Source organism: Trichechus manatus, unplaced genomic scaffold (assembly GCF_000243295.1).
Source record: "Trichechus manatus latirostris isolate Lorelei unplaced genomic scaffold, TriManLat1.0 scaffold00157, whole genome shotgun sequence".
In the NCBI taxonomy this organism is placed as follows: Eukaryota; Metazoa; Chordata; class Mammalia; order Sirenia; family Trichechidae; genus Trichechus; species Trichechus manatus.
This window is the reverse complement of record NW_004444093.1, coordinates 2,506,888-2,525,155: the sequence shown is the minus strand read 5'-3', so window position 1 is coordinate 2,525,155 and position 18,268 is coordinate 2,506,888.

The following is an 18,268-nucleotide window of genomic DNA, read 5'->3' as shown; positions in this document are numbered from 1 at the left end:
GTGAATTCCTTATCAGGTAGTTCTAGTGCCTTTTCTTCTGCTGGAAAGTCATCTGGAGTTTTATTTTGGATGCCTACTGGAACCATCCTGTCCTGAACCTGTTGCAGAGCCTTCTCTTGTTCTGGTCCCCACTCAAAACTAGCAGCTTTTCGAGTCACTTGATAAATAGGCCAGAGTAACACACCCAAAGGAGGAATATGTTGCTTCCAAAATCCAGAGGCCCACTAGGCATTGTGCCTCCTTTTTAGTTGTGGGAGCAGCAAGATGCAATAACTTATCCTTCACTTTAGAAAGAATGTCTCGACATGCCCCACACCACTGGACCCCTAGAAATTTCACTGAAGTGGAAGGTGCCTGAATTTTTGTGGGATTAATCTCCCACCCTCTACCACGCAAATGTTTTACCAGTAAGTCCAGAGTCATTGACACTTCTTCCTTACTAGGTCCTATCAGCATAATGTCATCAGTGTAATGGACCAGTGTGATGTCTTGTGGAAGGGAAAGGCGATCAAGTTCCCTGCGGACTAAATTATGACATAGGGCTGGAGAGTTAATGTAGCCCTGAGGTAGTCAAGTGAAGGTGTATTGTTGGCCTTGCCAGCTGAAGGCAAACTGCTTCTGGTGGTCCTTTGAAACGGGTATGGAGAAAAAGGCATTAGCCAGATCAATAGCTGCATACCAGGTACCAGGAGATGTATTAATTTGCTCAAGCAGTGAAATTACATCTGGAACAGCAGCTGCAATTGGAGTAACCACCTGGTTAAGTTTTCGATAATCTACTGTCATTCTCCAAGATCCATCTATTTTTTGCACAGGCCAAATAGGTGAGTTGAATGGGGATGTGGTGGGAATCATCACCCTTGCATCCTTCAAGTCCTTGATGGTGTCAGTAATCTCTGCAATCCCTCCAGGAATGTGGTATTGCTTTTGGATAGACCCTAACCCTAGCCCTAACCCTAAACCTAAAACCAGTAAAGTGTATAAATATATGTATAGAGAGAGATTATATCAAGGAAACAGCTCACGTGATTGTAGAGGCTAGAATGTCCCAAGTCCGTGGATCAGGGTAGAGGCCTCTCCCAAGTCACATAGCTGCAGAAGCTGGCAAGCCCAAGATCAGCAGGTCGGAAGGCAGGGCTCCCACTCACAGGCTGTGCAGATCGACGAATCCCAGGTTCGGCAGATAAGCTGACAGCTCAAGTTCCAAGAACGGGAGATGAGACGACAGGAAGCAGCCGCAGGATCCAGAGAGAGCAAAAAGCCAGAATGTCTGCTTATATACAGATTCGGGCCACACCCCCAAGGAGATTCCCTTTTATCTGACTGGCTACTCACAGTATTTTCAATCATGGGAGTGATTACATTAAAACACGGAGAATCATGGCCCAGCCAAGTTGACACACAATCTTAACCATCACAAGCTGCTATTCCAGATGTGGTTTCATTGCTTGAGCAAATTAGCACATCCCCTGCTACCTGGTATTATACAGCTGTTGATCTGACCAATGCCTTTTTCTCCATCCCAGTTTTCTAAAGACCACCAGAAGCAGTTTGTTTTCAGCTGGCAGGGCCAGCAATATACCCACGTTCCCTGACCTACCTCAGGGGTATATCACCTCTCCAGCACTGTGTCATAATTTAGTCCCCAGGGACCTCGATTACCATCCCCTTCCACACGACATCACAATGGTCTATTACATTGGTGATATTATGCTGATTGAGAAGGCTCTGTAACAGGTCCAGGCTGTTGTGCAAGCTGCTCTGCCACTTGGGCCATATGATCTGGCTGATCCAATGGTTCTTGAAGTGTCAGTGGCAGGTAGAGATGCTGTTTGGAGTCTTTGGCAGGCCTCTATTGGAGAGTCATAACACAAATCCTTTGGACTTTGGAGCAAAGCCCTGTCCTCTGCAGATAACCACTCTCCTTTTGAGAAACAGCTTTTGTCTGGTTACTGGGCCTTAGTAGAGACTGACCATTTAACCATGGGCCACCAAATTTACCATATGACCTGAACTGCCTGTCATGAGCTGGGTGTTGTGTGACCCACAGTCATAAAGTTGGACATGCACAGCAGCAGTCCACTGTCAAATGGAACTAGTACATATGAGATCAGGCCCTGAAGCCACAAGTAAGTTACGTTAGGAAGTGGGCCAAATGCCCATGGCCCCTACTCCTGCTACATTACCTTCTCTCTCCCAGCCTACACCTGTGGCCTCATGGGAAGTTCCCTACAACCTGATGAAGAGAAAACATGGGGCTGATTTACAGATGATTCTACACGATATGCATACACCACCAACGTACTGGAAAGCTGCAGCATTGCAGCCTCTTCCTGTGGCATCCCTGAAGGACAGTAGTGAAAGGAAATCCTCCCAGTGGACAGAACTTTGAGCAGTGCACCTGCTTGTTCATTTTTCTCGGAAGGAGAAATGGGTATTAGAATTCTAACCTTCCATGCAGGAGACCTGGGTTCGATTCCTAGCCAATGCACACCTCATGTACAGTCACCACCTGTTGGTGGAGGCTTGCATGTTGCTATGATGCTGAACAGGTTTCAGTGGAGTTTTCAGACTAAGACAGATTAGGGAAAAAGGCCTGACAGTCTACTTCGGAAAATCAGCCAGTGAAAACCTTATGGGTCTGATCTGCAACAGATCATGGGGATGGTGCAGGACCAGGCAACGTTTGGTTCCATTGTCCATGGGGTTGCTGTGAATCAGAGGCTGACTCAATGGCAGCTAACAACAACAAGAGTCTGTATCGATTAATGGGTTGTGGCCAGTGGTTTGGCTGGATGATCAGGGATTTGAAAGGAACATGATTGGAAAATTGGTGACAGGGAGGTCTAGGGAAGAGATATGTGGATAGACCTCTTTGGGCACAGATTGTGAAGATAACTGTGTCCCATGTGACCTCAGAGGAGGAAGATTTTAATCATCAGGAAGATAGGATGACTCATTTTGTAGATACCAGTCAGCTTTCTTCCCCAGACACTCTATCATTGCTCGATGGTCATGAACAGAGTGGTCATGGAGCAGGGGTAGAGCTTATGCATGGGCTCCACTAGATGGGCTTGCACTCTCCAAGGCCAATTTGACTACAGTCACTACTGATTGCCAAATCTGCTAGTAGCAGAAACCTACGCTGGGTGCCCAATATGGCACCATTCCCCAGGGTAATCAGCCAGATACCTGATAGCAGGTTGATTATATTGGACAGCTTCCATTTTAGAGAGGAGCACCATTTTGTTCTTACTAGAATAGACACTTACTCTGGATATAGATTTGCCTTCCCTGAACACAATGATTCTGCCAAAACTTCAATCCATGGACTTACAGAATGCTTTATCCACCATCATAGTATTCCACACAGCATCACGTTGGATCAAGAAACTTACTTCACAGCAAATGAAATTCAGCATTGGGCCTACACTCATGGAATTCGCAGGTCTCACCATGTTCCCCATCATCCTGAAGCAGCTGGCTTGATAGAATGGTGGAATGGCCATTTGCAGTGTGATAGATCACTTTTGTGTGTGGCCTTTCTAGCCATGGTCTTGTAACTCTCACCCAGGTGATTGGGCGGGAGTCTGTGATAAGGTAATTGTAGCCCACCAAGGGGATTGGTCAGTTTTGCCATCCCTCTGGGCTTGAAAAAGCCACCCTAGAGATGGGAGAGAGAAGAGCCCACCACCACCAAGGAAGGAAACACCGGCAGCAGAGACCTGGCAGTAGGAAGTGGCACGATGGGCTTCCTGGCACACAGAGAGAGAAAGCTAAGTGCCTTTGGGCAGAGACTGAGGGCCAGGGAGAGGCATGCCCGTGAGTACGGCTGGAAAGAGGCTGTCCTGTTGGAAGATCTGTATCCTTGAGTGTTCCTGAGCCTGAATTGTAATGTGTTACTTCCCTAATAAACCCTATCATCGTAAGTATGGTCTGTGAGTTCTTTGTGGCCATTGCAATGAATTATTGAACCCAGCAGAGAAGTAGAGAGTGCTGTGGGAAGGACGGTTGTTGTCAGAATTGGTAAAGATGGCAGAGAGAGGAGGCATGTCTGAACCCCACCTCATAGGAATCAGCCTTGGGCTGTTGATCTTGGTTCTCCTTTTCCCTTCTGAGGTTACAGGAGGCCAGACTCCACCTCCACGTCATTTTTACACCATTTAAAGACTCAGTTACAGTGACAGGTAGATAGTAATACCTTGTGGGACTGGGCAATGTTCCCTCCAGGATGGTGTATATGCTGTAAATCAACATTCAATATGTGGTAGTGTTTCTCCCACAGCCAGGATTCTCAGGTCCAGGAATCAAGGAGTAGAAATGGGAGTGGCACCTCTCACTATTACCCTTGGTGACCGACTTGCAAAATTTTTGCTTCCTGTCCCCATGACCTTATGCTCTGTTGATCTAGAGTTCTTAGTTCCCAAGGAAGGAATACTTCCACCAGGAGACACAACAACTGATTCTGTTGAGCTGGAAGTTGAGACTGCCACCTGGCCACTTTGAACTCCTTATGCCTTAGAATGAACAGGCAAAGAAAGTGGATACTGTACTGGCTTGGGGGGATTGATCCTGGTTACCAAACAGAAATTGAGTTGCTGGTACACAATGGCAGTAAGAAAGAGTATGTCTGCAATACAGGCACTCCCTTAGGGCATGTCATGGATTGAATTGTGTCCCCCCAAAAAATGTGTATATCAATTTGGCTGGGCCACAATTCCCAGAATTGTGTGGTTGTCCTCCATTTTGTGATTGTAATTTTATGTTAAAGAGGATTAGGGTGGGGTTGTAATACCACCTTTACCCAGGTCACATCCCTGATCCAATGTAAAGGGAGTTTCCCTGGGGTGTGGCCTGCACCACCTTTTATCTCTTGAGGTAAAAGGAAAGGGAAGCAAGCAGAGAGGGGGGACCTCATACCACCAAGAAAGAAGCACCGGGAGCAGAGCGCATCCTTTGGACCTGAGATTCCTGCACAGAGAAGCTCCTAGTCCTGGGGAAGACTGATGATGACAAGGACCTTTCTCCAGAGTCAACAGAGAAAGCCCTCCCCTGGAGCTGACGCCCTGAATTTAGACTTTTAGCCTACTTTACTGTGAAGAAATAAATTTCTCTTTGTTAAAACCATCCACTTGTGGTAGTTCTGTTGGAGCAGCACTAGATGACTAAGAGGACATCTCTTAGTTCTGCCATGTCCTGAGTCAGCTGAAAATTATAGCAGCCCAATTCAGGCAGGACTGATAATGGTCCACATCCTTTAGGAATGAAGGTTTGGGTCATCCCACCAGGTAAAAAAAACCATGACCAACTGAGGTGCTTGCTAAGGGCAAAGGAAATATGAAATGGGTAGTGGAAGAAGTAGTTACAATACCAGCTTTGATCATGTCGCCAGTTGCAGAAATGAGGACTGTAATAGTTGTGAACATTTCTTCCTTATTTGATATGAATATGATTGTGTATCTGTTAATCAGGTACCTCTCTTACACTCTAACGTGATTTGTATTAATAATAGTTGACTATACAGTACAATATTTGAGTTGTAGGATACCAAAGAAGAGCAAACTTCACCCAAGGACTTTGCATCCTTTTCTAAGGAAAGGATTGGCATGTTTTCAATTGTACACAGGATAGTTTTTCATGTTAGGTGGAAGTATGACTTGGTTTTTGTTATTTGGAGGTTAAGTATGACTTAAAGAGATGCCAAGCTGACAAGGGGTAGACTGTGATTGTTTTGTGTGTGTATGATGGTCTTTTGATGTGTCAACTTGGCCCAGTTATTCAGTCAAACACTAATATAGGTGTTGCTCTGAAGGTATTTTGTAGTTGTGATTCAAGTCCATAACCAGTTGAATTTAAAGTGAGATTATCCTAGGTAATCTGGGTGGGCCTTATTTAATCAGTTGAAAGGCCTTAAGAGTAGAGCTGAAGCTTCCTTCATGAAGAGGAAATTTCCACTTGTGAGCAGCAGCTTCAGCCCGTGTCTGAAAGTTTCAGCCTGTGCTTCCTTAATGCCCGCCCTGTGGATTCCGGATTTGCCTAAGCAGCCCCACCATCACGTAAACTAATTCTTGGAGTAATCTCACTTAAAGTCAACTGGTCCAACTTGCCAAGTCTCAAACTTCAGCTACTGACCAGCATTTGAGGGTAGTGGTTCTGTGGTTTTCCCGTTGCTGTTCCCAGTCAGGGAAGGCAGCAGCTTCACCCTTTCGCTGGCCCAGCTGCTTAGTGGTGTGAACAACCCCATGTCAAGGTTGAGGTGCTCCCAGACAGCCTCCAGTGAGAGACCCCAGTGGAGTGGCCTGGGTAACTGTGTTCACCCCAACCTGTCTGTGCCACAAGCTTTTCACCGGTAACACAGACCACCTTGTTTTTTCATACAGAATCCAGCCCTACAGACATGGTGAGGTTTTCCCTCTGTCTCTTCCACCTCAAAAACCTTTGTGCCCCTTCATCCATTGCTAGTGGGAATGTAAAAGGGTACAGACACTGTGGCTCCTCAAAATGTTGAACAAAATTACCATATGACCCAGCAATCCCAATCAATCCTAGGTATATACCCAGAAGAAGTGAAGGCTGGAATGCAAACAGAAACCTGTAAGCCAGTGTTCATTGCAGAACTTTTTTTTTTATTGTTGTACTTTAAGTGAAAGTTTACAATTCAAGTTAGTCTCTCATACAAAAATGTATGCATACATTGTTATGTGACCCTAATTGCTTTCCCTGTACTGTGACAGCACACTCCTCCTTTCCACCCCTGATTTCCCGTGTCCATTCAACCAGCTCCTGACCCTCTCTGCCTTCTCATCTCATCTCCAGACAGGAGCTACCCATTTAGTCTCCTGTATCTACTTAAGCTAAGAGGCAGTCTTCATGAGTATCATTTTATGTCCCATAGTCCAGTCTAATCTTTGAAGAGTTGGCCTCGGGAATGGTTTTTGTTCTGCGTTAATAGTCCGGGGGCCATGCTTTCTGGGGATCCTCTAGTCTCAGACCATTAAGTCTGGTCTTTCTACTAGAATTTGGGTTCTGCACCCCACTTTTCTCATGCTCCATCAGGGACTCTCTGTTTTGTGTTCCCTGTCAGGGTGGTCATTGGTGGTAGCCAAGCACCACCTAGTTCTGGTCTCAGGCTGATGCAGTCTCTGGTTTATGTGGCCCTTTCTATCTCTTGGGCTAATACTTTCCTTGTAACTTTGGTGTTCTTCATTCTCCTTTACTCCAGGTGAGTTGGGACCAATTGATACATCTTAGATGGCTGCTTGCTAGCTTTTAAGACCCCAGACACCACTCACCAAAGTGGGATCATTGCAGAACTTTTCACAATAGCCAAAAGGTAGAAACAACCAAAATGTCCATCAACAGATGAATGAATAAACAAAATGTGGTCCATCCATACGATGGAGTATTAGTCAAAGAGAGAAATGAAGTCCTGATGCATGCCACAACATGGATGAACCTTGAAAACATCAAGCTGGGCAAAGTAGGTCAGTCACAAAAGGATCTGTGACCATCATACTATATGATCTCACTTATATGAAATAAGCAAATATATAGAAACCAAAGATTATTAGTGGTTACCAGAGGTAGGAGAGGGGGGAAAAGGGGGAGTTTTTGTTTAGGGGGCATTGTTAATGGTGGTGGAATGATTTGGAAAAGAATAGAGATAATGGTTGCACAACATGAAGAATGTCATCAGTGTCAATGAATTGTACATGTTAAAGTTGTTGAACTGGTGAAGGTTTTGTTGTGTGTATTTTCATGCAGTAAAAAGCAAAAACTTGTGGTTCTAGAAGGAGCATGTGGTCAGCTGAATCCAGAGGCCAGCATAGGCAACCAGTTGGTGCATTTATGAAATAAGCACTTTACTGCTCCAGAAACGATTTGATTGTCCACACCTCTCACTGCTGGACACAAAAAGGTCAGGCCCATCTGAGAATGGGCAGGCCCTGCACAGATGGGACCACTAGAGGGTTCAACTCATGCCTGGATTCTATAGATACTCAGGAAATGTCTGGGTAGCATTGTTGTTTGTATGTGATCATTGATGATGTCACAGGACAGACTCTGGCGATGGTTTGGTTTGGTGTACACGGCCTGTGGGCCCACAGGCTCCTGTGCAGTCTTGGGGGAAGCCTTCCTCCCCCTCCGAGCCTCAGTTTTCTCACTTCTAAGATGAGAAATAACTGGGTTTGAAGCTCTCAGGGCTCCCAGCTCTGGCAGACAGCTTTAGTGCTGGCCTCTGGGTGAAAAAAAAAAAAGTTACTGTCAAATCATTTCCGACTCACGGCAACCCCATACGTGCCAGAGTAGAGCTTTGTTCCATAGGCTTCTCACTGGCTGATTTTTAGAAGTAGATTGCCAGGCCTTTCTTCCATGGTGCCTCTGGATGACTTGATCTCCAACTTTTTGGTTAGCAGCCAAGTGCTTAATTGTTTGCACCACTAGGGACTCTGGCAACTAGGTGAAAACCAAACCTACAAAATACCTGCTGTTGGGTCGATTCTGATTCATGGTGACGCTATGTGTTACAGAGTAGAACGGCTCCATATAGTTTTCTTGGCTGTGAACTAGATCATCAGGCCTTTCCTTCCTGGCACTGTCGGTCCTGGTGGCCACAGCTAGGCCTCTGCTCACGTTTCTTGGGTTCCTCCTCTCCCTGGTGCCTGGTGCGCAGCAGAACCCACGGGAATCACCACTAAGCAAACAAGGCTCGCAGGTTTGGCTGGGACTGTGACTAGAAGATCTCCGGCCAGGAACTGTTGCCATCAAAAGGGAATTCGGCCTCCCTCCCCACCCCAATTGTAGTGAGCAAATATTTTATATAAAATTTAGATAAATGAGGGAAAATATGGTATGATAGTTGATTTTATGTGTCGCCTTGGCTAGACTATGGTTCCTAGTTGTTCGGTCAAGCATGGTTTAGATGTTGCTGTGAAGGTATTTTGTAGATATGATTAACATTACTGTCAGTTAGCTTTAAACAAAGGTGATTACTCTCAATAATGTTGAAGGCCTTAAGAGCAAAAACTGAGGTTTCCCAGAAAAGAAGGAGTTTTGCCTCAAGACTGCAACGTATAATTTCTACCTGAGTTTCCACCCTGCTGGCCTGCCCTGCAAATTTTGGATTTACCAGCTTCCACAGTCGTGTGAAACAATTACTTAAAATAAATTTGTATTCTCTATCTCCATATCTAGAGTCCCTGGGTGGCATAAACAGTTAAGCTCTTGACTACTAATCGAGAGGTTGGCAGTTCAAACCCACCCAGAGGCACGTTGGAAGACAGGCCTGGTGATCTGCTCTCAAAAGGTCACAGCCTGGAAACCCTGAGGAGCAGTTCTACTCTGTGCTCATGGGGTCGCCATGAGTTGGAACTGACTTAACAGCAACATCATATCTATATCTGTATCTGTCCTTGTCTTAGTCATCTAGTGCTGCTATGACAGAAATACCACAAGTGGATGGTTTTAGCGAAGAGAGGTTTATTTCCTCATAGTTAAAATAAGCTAAAAGTCCAAATTCAGGGTGTCAGCTCCAGGGGAAGGCTTTCTCTCTCTCTCGGCCTTCTCATCAGTGTTCCCCCAGACTAGGAGCTTCTCGGCGCAGGGACCCCAGTCCAAAGGACGCGCTCTGCTCCCAGCACTGCTTTCTTGATGGTATGAGGTCCCCCCAACTCTGCTTGCTTCCCTTTCCTTTTATCTCTTGAGAGAGAAAAAGTGGTGCAGGCCACACCCCAGGGACACTCCCTTTACATTGGATCAGGGATATGACCTGGGTAAGGGTGGTGTTACAGTCCCACCCTAATCCTCTTTAACATAAAATTACAATCACAAAATGGAGGACAACCACACAATTCTGGGAATCATGGCCCAGCCAAATTGATACACACATTTTTGGGGGGATGTAATTCAAACCATGACATTCCACCCTTTGGCCCCCCAAAAATTACATCTTTGCAACATGGAAAACATACCCCATCATATCATAGCAAAAGTCTTAACTCCAAGTCCAAAATCCAAAAATTCCTCTTCATCTGTGAAATCTAGAATACAAGTTATTTGTTTCCAAAGGTACAATGGCAGTACAGGTAAAGCTAGACATTTCCATTACAAATGGGAGAAACTAGAAGGAAAGAAGTGATAACAGGCACCAAGCAAGTCATCAGAATACATTACATTAGCCCTCAAGGCTTTGAAAACAATCCTCTGTTCTCTGAGACAATTTACACAATGGCCTTGTCCTCCAGACTCTAGGTATTGGCCACACTCTCCAGATTTTGAGTGGAGGTCCCTCGGCCCTGGGCTTCAGCTCCGCCTTCCAGGCCCACTGGGACAGCAACTCTGCTCCCTTGGCTTTAGGTGCACCATTCTCCCAGTCCATCTGAGTGGTGACTCTACCCTTAGAAGCACCAGAGGCCATTGCTCCACCCTTTGAAACCCCTGAGGTCACGGCCATACCTTTTGAGACTGAGGCATCTCGGCTTCTTGGGTTCCTTGTCTCTTCAGCTTCTGCTTCTGTTTCCTGTGGCCTCTTGGCCCTCTGGCCTCATGCCTGTATCTGCCCTGCTGGGGCAAGTGTTCCAAAGCTCGGTAGCTCCACCAGTAAGTGCCCAGAGGCACCCCACCCCGCCAGGAAGCCTCCTGCACACAGGCACTCACCTCCCTTGCTCCGTGGGTCGGCAAGCCTAGCTCCACCGTTAAGTGCCCAGAGGCACCCCACTCTGCCAGGAAGCTTCCTGCTCACAGGCACTCAGCTCCCTTGCTCCGTGGGTCGGCTCCAGTGCCGTCTTGCACTGGTCTCATGGTTCTGCTGCTGTTGGTTCTCTGCTGCTGCCGCTCATCTATCCGTTCACAGCTTTAAAACTGCTTCCACATTTTAGGCATCTGTTAGAGCAGCACCCCACTCTCTCGGTACCATATTCTGTCTTAGTCATCTAGTGCTGCTATGACAGAAATACCACAAGTGGATGGTTTTAACGAAGAGAAGTTTATTTCCTCACAGTTAAAGTAAGCTAAAAGTCCAAATTCAGGGTGTCAGCTCCAGGGGAAGGCTTTCTCTCTCTCTCGGCCTTCTCATCAGTGTTCCCCCAGACTAGGAGCTTCTCGGCGCAGGGACCCCGGTCCAAAGGATGCGCTTTGCTCCCAGCACTGCTTTCTTGATGGTATGAGGTCCCCCCAACTCTGCTTGCTTCCCTTTCCTTTTATCTCTTGAGAGATAAAAAGTAGTGCAGGACCATTATTGAACTGCACTTTATATAACCAAAGCTTAGCAGTTTCTTAGGTAAGAGTCTATGTATGTCTGGTTAGGATGAAGTTAATTTTGTTTTTAACGTGCTGTTTTTGAAGGAGCTAATGAAACACTGGACATATCATTGATTTAAACAAGGGGAATTAAGTCTTTGGAGTTTATCATTTTTTTTAAGTGGATCCTATTTGGATGCATTGTTTTCTTATCAGCTTGATCTGATTATTAATTTGTTGCAATTTTACATCTTATATTCAAAAAATGGTACAGTATTTTAATGCTGAATATTACTTGATTAAGAGTATACAGATAGTACTTCTTAGAGTGCACTGAGTGCACTTTGCATCTTTATTTTAAATGTTTTTTACACCTTATGTTTACAGGCTTCTTATTTCCTGGAGATAGCATATGGGGGAAAAAAAAAAAAAAAGTAGTGCAGGCCACACCCCAGGGAAACTCCCTTTACATTGGATCAGGGATATGACCTGGGTAAGGGTGGTGTTACAATCCCACCCTAATCCTCTTTAACATAAAATTACAATCACAAAATGCAGGACAACCACACAATTCTGGGAATCATGGCCCAGCCAAATTGATACACACGTTTTTGGGGGGACATAATTCAAACCATGACAGTCCTATTCGCCCTGTTTCTCTGGGGAAACCTGACTGATACATATGGAGAAGGGAAAAAAATGTTATCTAGTCCTCTAACCCAGAGATAAACCATAGTTAACATTTTGTCATGTTTCTTTCCAGTCTTTTTTTTAATGCCTATTTTAATGTAATTGAGATCATTATGCATGTATAATTATGTGGTGTTCCCCTTTGTTTCACAATATAATGTGAGCATTTCCCTACATCATAAAAATAATTTTAAACTATTTTTACCAGCCGCATAATGTTCCACATGTGAACAGACCCTTATTTATCCTCCTGCATTCTACAGTGTTATTTATTTATTTACATTTGTTTGTTTATGCATTTCTATTACAAATGATGTTGGTATGAACATTCTATGAGTAAGTTAGGCTTATTTCTATTGTTTTCTTTAGGATAAGAAACCCAGTTGCCTTTGAGGCGACTCTGACTCCTGGCAGCCCCAAGTGTGTCAGAATAAAACTGTGCTCCATAAGGTTTTCAGTGGCTGATTTTTTGAAAGTAGATCACCAGGCCTTTCTTCTGAGGTACCTGTGGGTGGACTGGAACCTCCAACCTTCAGTTAGCAGCCAAGTGGGTTAACTGTTCACACCACCCAGGGATAGGTTCCAAGAAATGGAATTCACTGTGTTAAAAAGCATGAACATCACATCAAGAACTGTGAAGAGTCTGAGGTTTTACCCTGTTTGCAAGCTCACAGAGTTAGCCTGCCACAGTTTCATGGATGCTGGCAGAAGACATGACACTTCTTGGTTAGAGACAAATGAGAGTTTATTACAGCAATAGTAGTAGTCAGAGTATCAACACTTTTTTATACCGGTTCCCTAAGCCACAGTTTCTACAGAACAACAGTAAGAAGTAACTCCTGCATATGCAATGGATCACATTAAGGAGAGGGACCCTGAGTTTAGGGAGTCTGAATCTTTTATACTGGACAGTAAGCATGTCTGCCCTTTGCTCTAAAGGGTGATCTCCCAAGATCACAGGCACATGTGCTCTGTACTGTTGAAAAGATAGTCCGGAACAAAGGCATTCATAGTTTCAGCTCATAAGATGTGCATAAATGTAAGACTCATGAAAAATTGTCTCCCATCAACATCCATCCCTCATTTCTACACTATCTTGGCTTCTGGCAATTTCCCTGTGAGTATACCACTCCATCAGTCACTCTGATTTATCAGCAGAGGCTGGGACAAAATCAGTTTAATTTGTGTCACAGCATTTAATTAATTCAGTCAGTTAATTTAATTAAGTTAAGCAGCAGGATGAGGCCAAACTTCAATACTGACCTCAGTCCTGCCTCCCGGAATCCTGGACCCAATAGGTGGGACAGTTCTACTTTGTCCTATAGCGTCGCTATAAGTTGGAGTCGACTCGACAACAACGGGTTTGGTTTGGGGTTTTTTTGGGTTTTTTTTTTTTTTTGTACCTTGAAAAGCAGATGGCTTTCTCAAATATTGACCTTTCTACTTGGCCCAAATCATTAATCCAGGTAGAACAGGACATATGAAATACCGCACAGTCTCCACCTTGGCTCACAAGGAGGAAGTCTAGGGCAAATCTATCTATAACAACCCTACTGGTAAGTTGAGGCTGATCTGAATGCCTTCCAGGGCCACAGTGGGATCATTGGTCACTCCAGCTAAAGTTGAGGACAAATTTTGCATCACGTTGTCTAATTGATGGCTCCCATCATAGGGATAACTGCCCATAGGGTGCACAGAAATAATGAGTCAGTTATCCCCTCCAGAAAGCTCCCCTGAGTAACAAAAACCAAAACAAAAATCTATTGCCGTTGAATCTGTTCTGACTCATGGCAACTCCATGTGTTACGGAGTAGAACTGCTTCATAAGGTTTTCTTGGCTGTAATCTTTTACAGAAGCAGATCACAGGTCTTTCATCTGTGGTGCCACTGAGTGGGTTTGAACCACCAACCTTTACGTTAGTAGTCTACTGCTACTACTTTAGGTTAGTAGTCGAGTGCAGACTGTTCCATTTGTGCCACCCAGGGACCTTTGAGTAACCAAGGGTAGCCTCATTTCAGAGTGATCATCACGGATCTTCACAGGGCTACATGATCTATTGGTGGTGTTTGCTAAATGCTTGAAGGTCTGTCATGACCACCCCTAAGATGCAAGTCATTGCTTCTGGGAGAAAAGAAAGTTAATGCCCAGCTTCCACATAAGTAGTACAGTCATGAGGACATACTTGGTGCCCCTAGAAATAAAATGTTTTTTGCAATTGTTGGAGTCTCCAAGTGGGACTTAATCAGTCAGGGGGCACAGGTTGATGTGCCTCCACTGTGGCCTCCAGGCCAGCTGGTCAACCTTAGGGTTCCCAATTTAGTTTGAATAACTGAGTCTAATCCTTGTATTTGGAAGGACTGCCTGGGGGCAGTTGGTCCAATCTATCTTGTTTGTTTGTGTACCAGCTGGGTGGCATTTGTCTGCCCTGAGGAATGACTGAGTGAGGTCCATGGGATGAGGGGTAGAGAAGACAGCTGGTGGTATTGACAGGTGTTTTGTGTGGGAGGTGCAGGAGCCAGGGATATCCTCTGCTGTTTCTGATAGACTTCTGGTAAGGTTAAGGGGAATGGTGATCAAATTGTAGTTATCGCCATCTGGTGGGAGAAGGCAGACCCTGCAGTCAATCTTAAGGTGCTTGCAAGAGTTTGGGAGAGCGGCAGCAGGGCATTTTCTTTCATAAGGAAGGCTCCAGGGGCATTTCTGAAAGATAAAGATCATTAATGCCCCTTCCTCCCTATCACTAGAGGTCTAAGGTGTTTCTTATCCGGGTGCCAAAGCTGCTACTTCACCTTCCTTCACTGCCACAAAATCGGTATGTCCCATTCCAGTAGCTATAATGTTACCTTCTTTCCGGGTAATCCCTTATTCACATCCAAACCTTTGTTCAGAAGGGTCAGATGCAAGAGGGACAAGGAGAGACCAAATTATAGTCCCCTCTTTGTCCCTTGGAGGCCACTGTACACACTCAGTAAGCAATGAACTCACCCAGGTGGTCCTTACGACCTAAGACCATGTTAGTCTAACAAGAGAATCCAGGTGGCTGAGCCCAAATTAAGTTTGAATCCCTTAACCCTCCCCCTTTTGTTTGGGCTTCCACCTGGAGGGTGTGCCAACCAGGCTGGCTTGGGGTTTCTGTTAGGGAAAATAAAGAAGAAACATGCCCAAGAATAGTCAGCACAGAATCCTAAATTTTCAAAATAAATTTTTTGTAACCCCTCCACCCCTTTCACCCAGATTGTTACCCAGTAAGCAGTCTTTCTAGAGACAGCTGCATTCAGTGACCAAATTGCTTTACTTAAAGTGCGTGGACCAGGAGTAGTTGAAGGAGGGAGAGTCAGAAACATTTTTGTGTTGATTTTTGAGGAGGCCATTCAAATGCTCATCAATACCAGATGCCTATGGATGGCAGAGAGTGTGGAAGGTCCATTGAATAACTTGCCTATTGTTGAGTGGCTTTTGTGGTAAAAGGCACACAATTGTCAGACTGCAAATGGCCCAGGAAGTTAAAAACACGACACATGTTAGTTTCAAGGGCTACAAAGGAGTAGCCAGAGTTGGAAGACTGGATTGGACTAGCAACACTGTAACTGAAATAGTGTCAACAGTGGTGAAGCACCACCAATAGCTCTGGGAGGGAGTCAAAGGTCCAATGTCGTCAGTGTGCCAGAGCAGGTGGGGCCATGCCCTGTGCAAGGTGACCTCCTTCACTGAAAGATGAATGTGTCACCTTTTGGCAGGAATCACAAGTCTGGCATGCAGTGGTAGCCTCTGCATCTTTTACTTTGTGTCCAGGCCACAATAGTAGAGCTGTTTCCATGTCCAGCACATTAATGGATCCAGGTGGCAAGTTGGGCAGTGCAAGCTCCATCAACAGCTCCATTCCAGTTGGTATCAGAACACAGGCTCTCATCATGAGCATCTGCATGAGTGACCCAAATAGTTTGACCACTGCTAGTTTGTTTCCACAGTTCATGTCCCCAAAGAGGGATATCTTTAATCTGATATTTTGAGATTTTCTAAGTGGCAGACCAAACAACTAGGCCATTGGTAACATCCCAAGAGTTAGTAAAAATATAACAAGGTTCATCAAGGGGAGTATTGGCCAGAGCTATGAGAATGGACTTGAGTGCTGCCTACTGAGCAGTGAAATTCATGTCTATTTTCAGTTCCACATACCTGGGTGTTGAGGTTGAATAGCCATAGCAGCCCAGTGGGCACCATCGGGTTTTAGCTTAGTCAAACCATCAGTGACCCAGGCCCAGGCAATCGGGGAACCTCTGTGAACTGAGGTCCCCATTGAGCCAGTGGCTTTGTTGCAGGCACTGGAGTGGAGGATAAAGTTTCCCCTAAAAGGTTAGCTGCCATATTTTCATGTAAAGCCGAGATGCTACTAGGGCCAAGCTAGCAACATTTTTTAAAATAATTTTATCATAATAAAAATACAATGAAAAAAATTGCCATTTTAGCCATTGTTAAAGATACAATTCAGTGACATTAATTACATTCACCATGTTGTGCAACCACCACCACTATCCATTTCCCAAAAGTTTTTCATCACGTAAATAGTTGGGGGTTGACTTTACAGCAGCTAACAACAACCTTAATGCTGTCATCATATTATTTAAGTTTTTGCCCAGTTTTAACATAAGAGTTTTCCAGGGTGTTGGGGCTGACTGCAAGAACTACTGATGTGTGTCACTTTCTACTAATGGCCTGTGAGGATCTCACCCTTCTCCCAGAAAGTCATATCTCTGTCAGCATCCCATCCTCTTTGGTTATGATTATGGGTGATGCTTGCACAACATGATTAATGTAATTTATAACAATAAATTGTACACCATAAAAATGTTGAATTAGCAATGTTATGTTGTGTATATTTTTACAATATTAAAAAAAAAAAAAAGGCATCCCACACACATCGCCAAAACTGTCAAGAACCATGAAGGATCTGAGATTTTACTCTACTTACAAGTTCACAAGTTAGCCTGCCATGGTTTCATGGGTGTTGGTAGAAGAAAGGACACTCCTGGGACAGAGACAATGGACAGTTTTTTACAGCAATAGCTGTTGCCAGAGAACCAGCATTTTCTTGCCTGGTTTCCCAAGTCCAACTCCGAAGGGTGACACAAAGAGGGCCAGGTGACACCTGAATTTCAGTGGATTGTGTTACAAGAGAGAAAGCCTAAGTTTAAAGAACCTGAATCGTTTATAGTGGGCAGTACACCTGCCTGTCTTTTGCTTCAAAGGAGAACACTATTGCTGTCTTCCAGGGCTGTGAGCAAACCTTCCCTTTGCTCCAGAGGAAGACACCATCTCTATCTCCCTAGGCTGTTTGCTGTACAAACATCCTTGAAGAAATAGTTCAGAACAAAGGCAATCAGGGCCTTTGCTTTTGAGATGTGCAGAAATGCAGAACCCCATGGGGAATTGTCTCCCAATAGTACACTGCTAAATTACACTGTGAAAAACATTCCCCATTTACCCTTCCACCAGTCCCTGTGGGAGAAACTGCTGACTTTTGCATGACATCAAAGGCTCAAATGCAGCCACCCCTATAACAGTGACTGTTCCACAAAGTACAGGAAAGCCACTGAGACAGGAGTTGTTAAAGATGCTGTAGGCTTAAAATTCAGGGCCTTGGGTTCAAGTCCCGCCTCTGCCCTCTAACCTACTCTGGGTTTCACATCTGGGCCAGATGTGTGATTTCGGCCCTGCCTACCATCCACTCACATTTTCTGAGCACCTACTACAGGTCAGGCACAAGGGCTACAGCAGTGGAGACAGGTAGACAGGATGATGTGGTTGAGCAGGGATGAGGGGAGGACAGATGGAGGTGCCCATTTAGAAAGTGGTGACATTTGGGCAGAACCCTGAGGGAGGGGGCAGGGGAACAGCAGGTGCAAAAGCCCTGAGGAAAGAAAGCACTTTGGCAGGTGAGAGGCACTGAGAAGAGGCCAGCTTGGCTGCCCCATGAGTCTGCATGAGGGTAGAGTGAGATGTGGCTCTGAGACACCCCACTCCCCCGGGGCTGTGGGAAGCCCCCCACAAGGAAATCACGGGGACTCAGGGCAGATCCTCGGGCAGCAGATTTTAGGACAGGCAGCCAGGAGAGGCAGAGGAGGAGGGGTATGGGGCAGGAGGAGAGCATGGAGAAGCCCTGGAAGGGCCTCTGGTCTGGGCCAGGGGCATCTCTGCCTCTTCATTTCCTGTGTTAAGGTTTTTCCATGAGCACTCAGGGCCATGCAGGTCCACCCCTCAGCCCTTGGGGACCAGAAGCTCAGTAGGATGACGCCTCAGTCTTTTCCTGGTTTTCTCATTTCTGTTGAGGCCGGAGGGAGG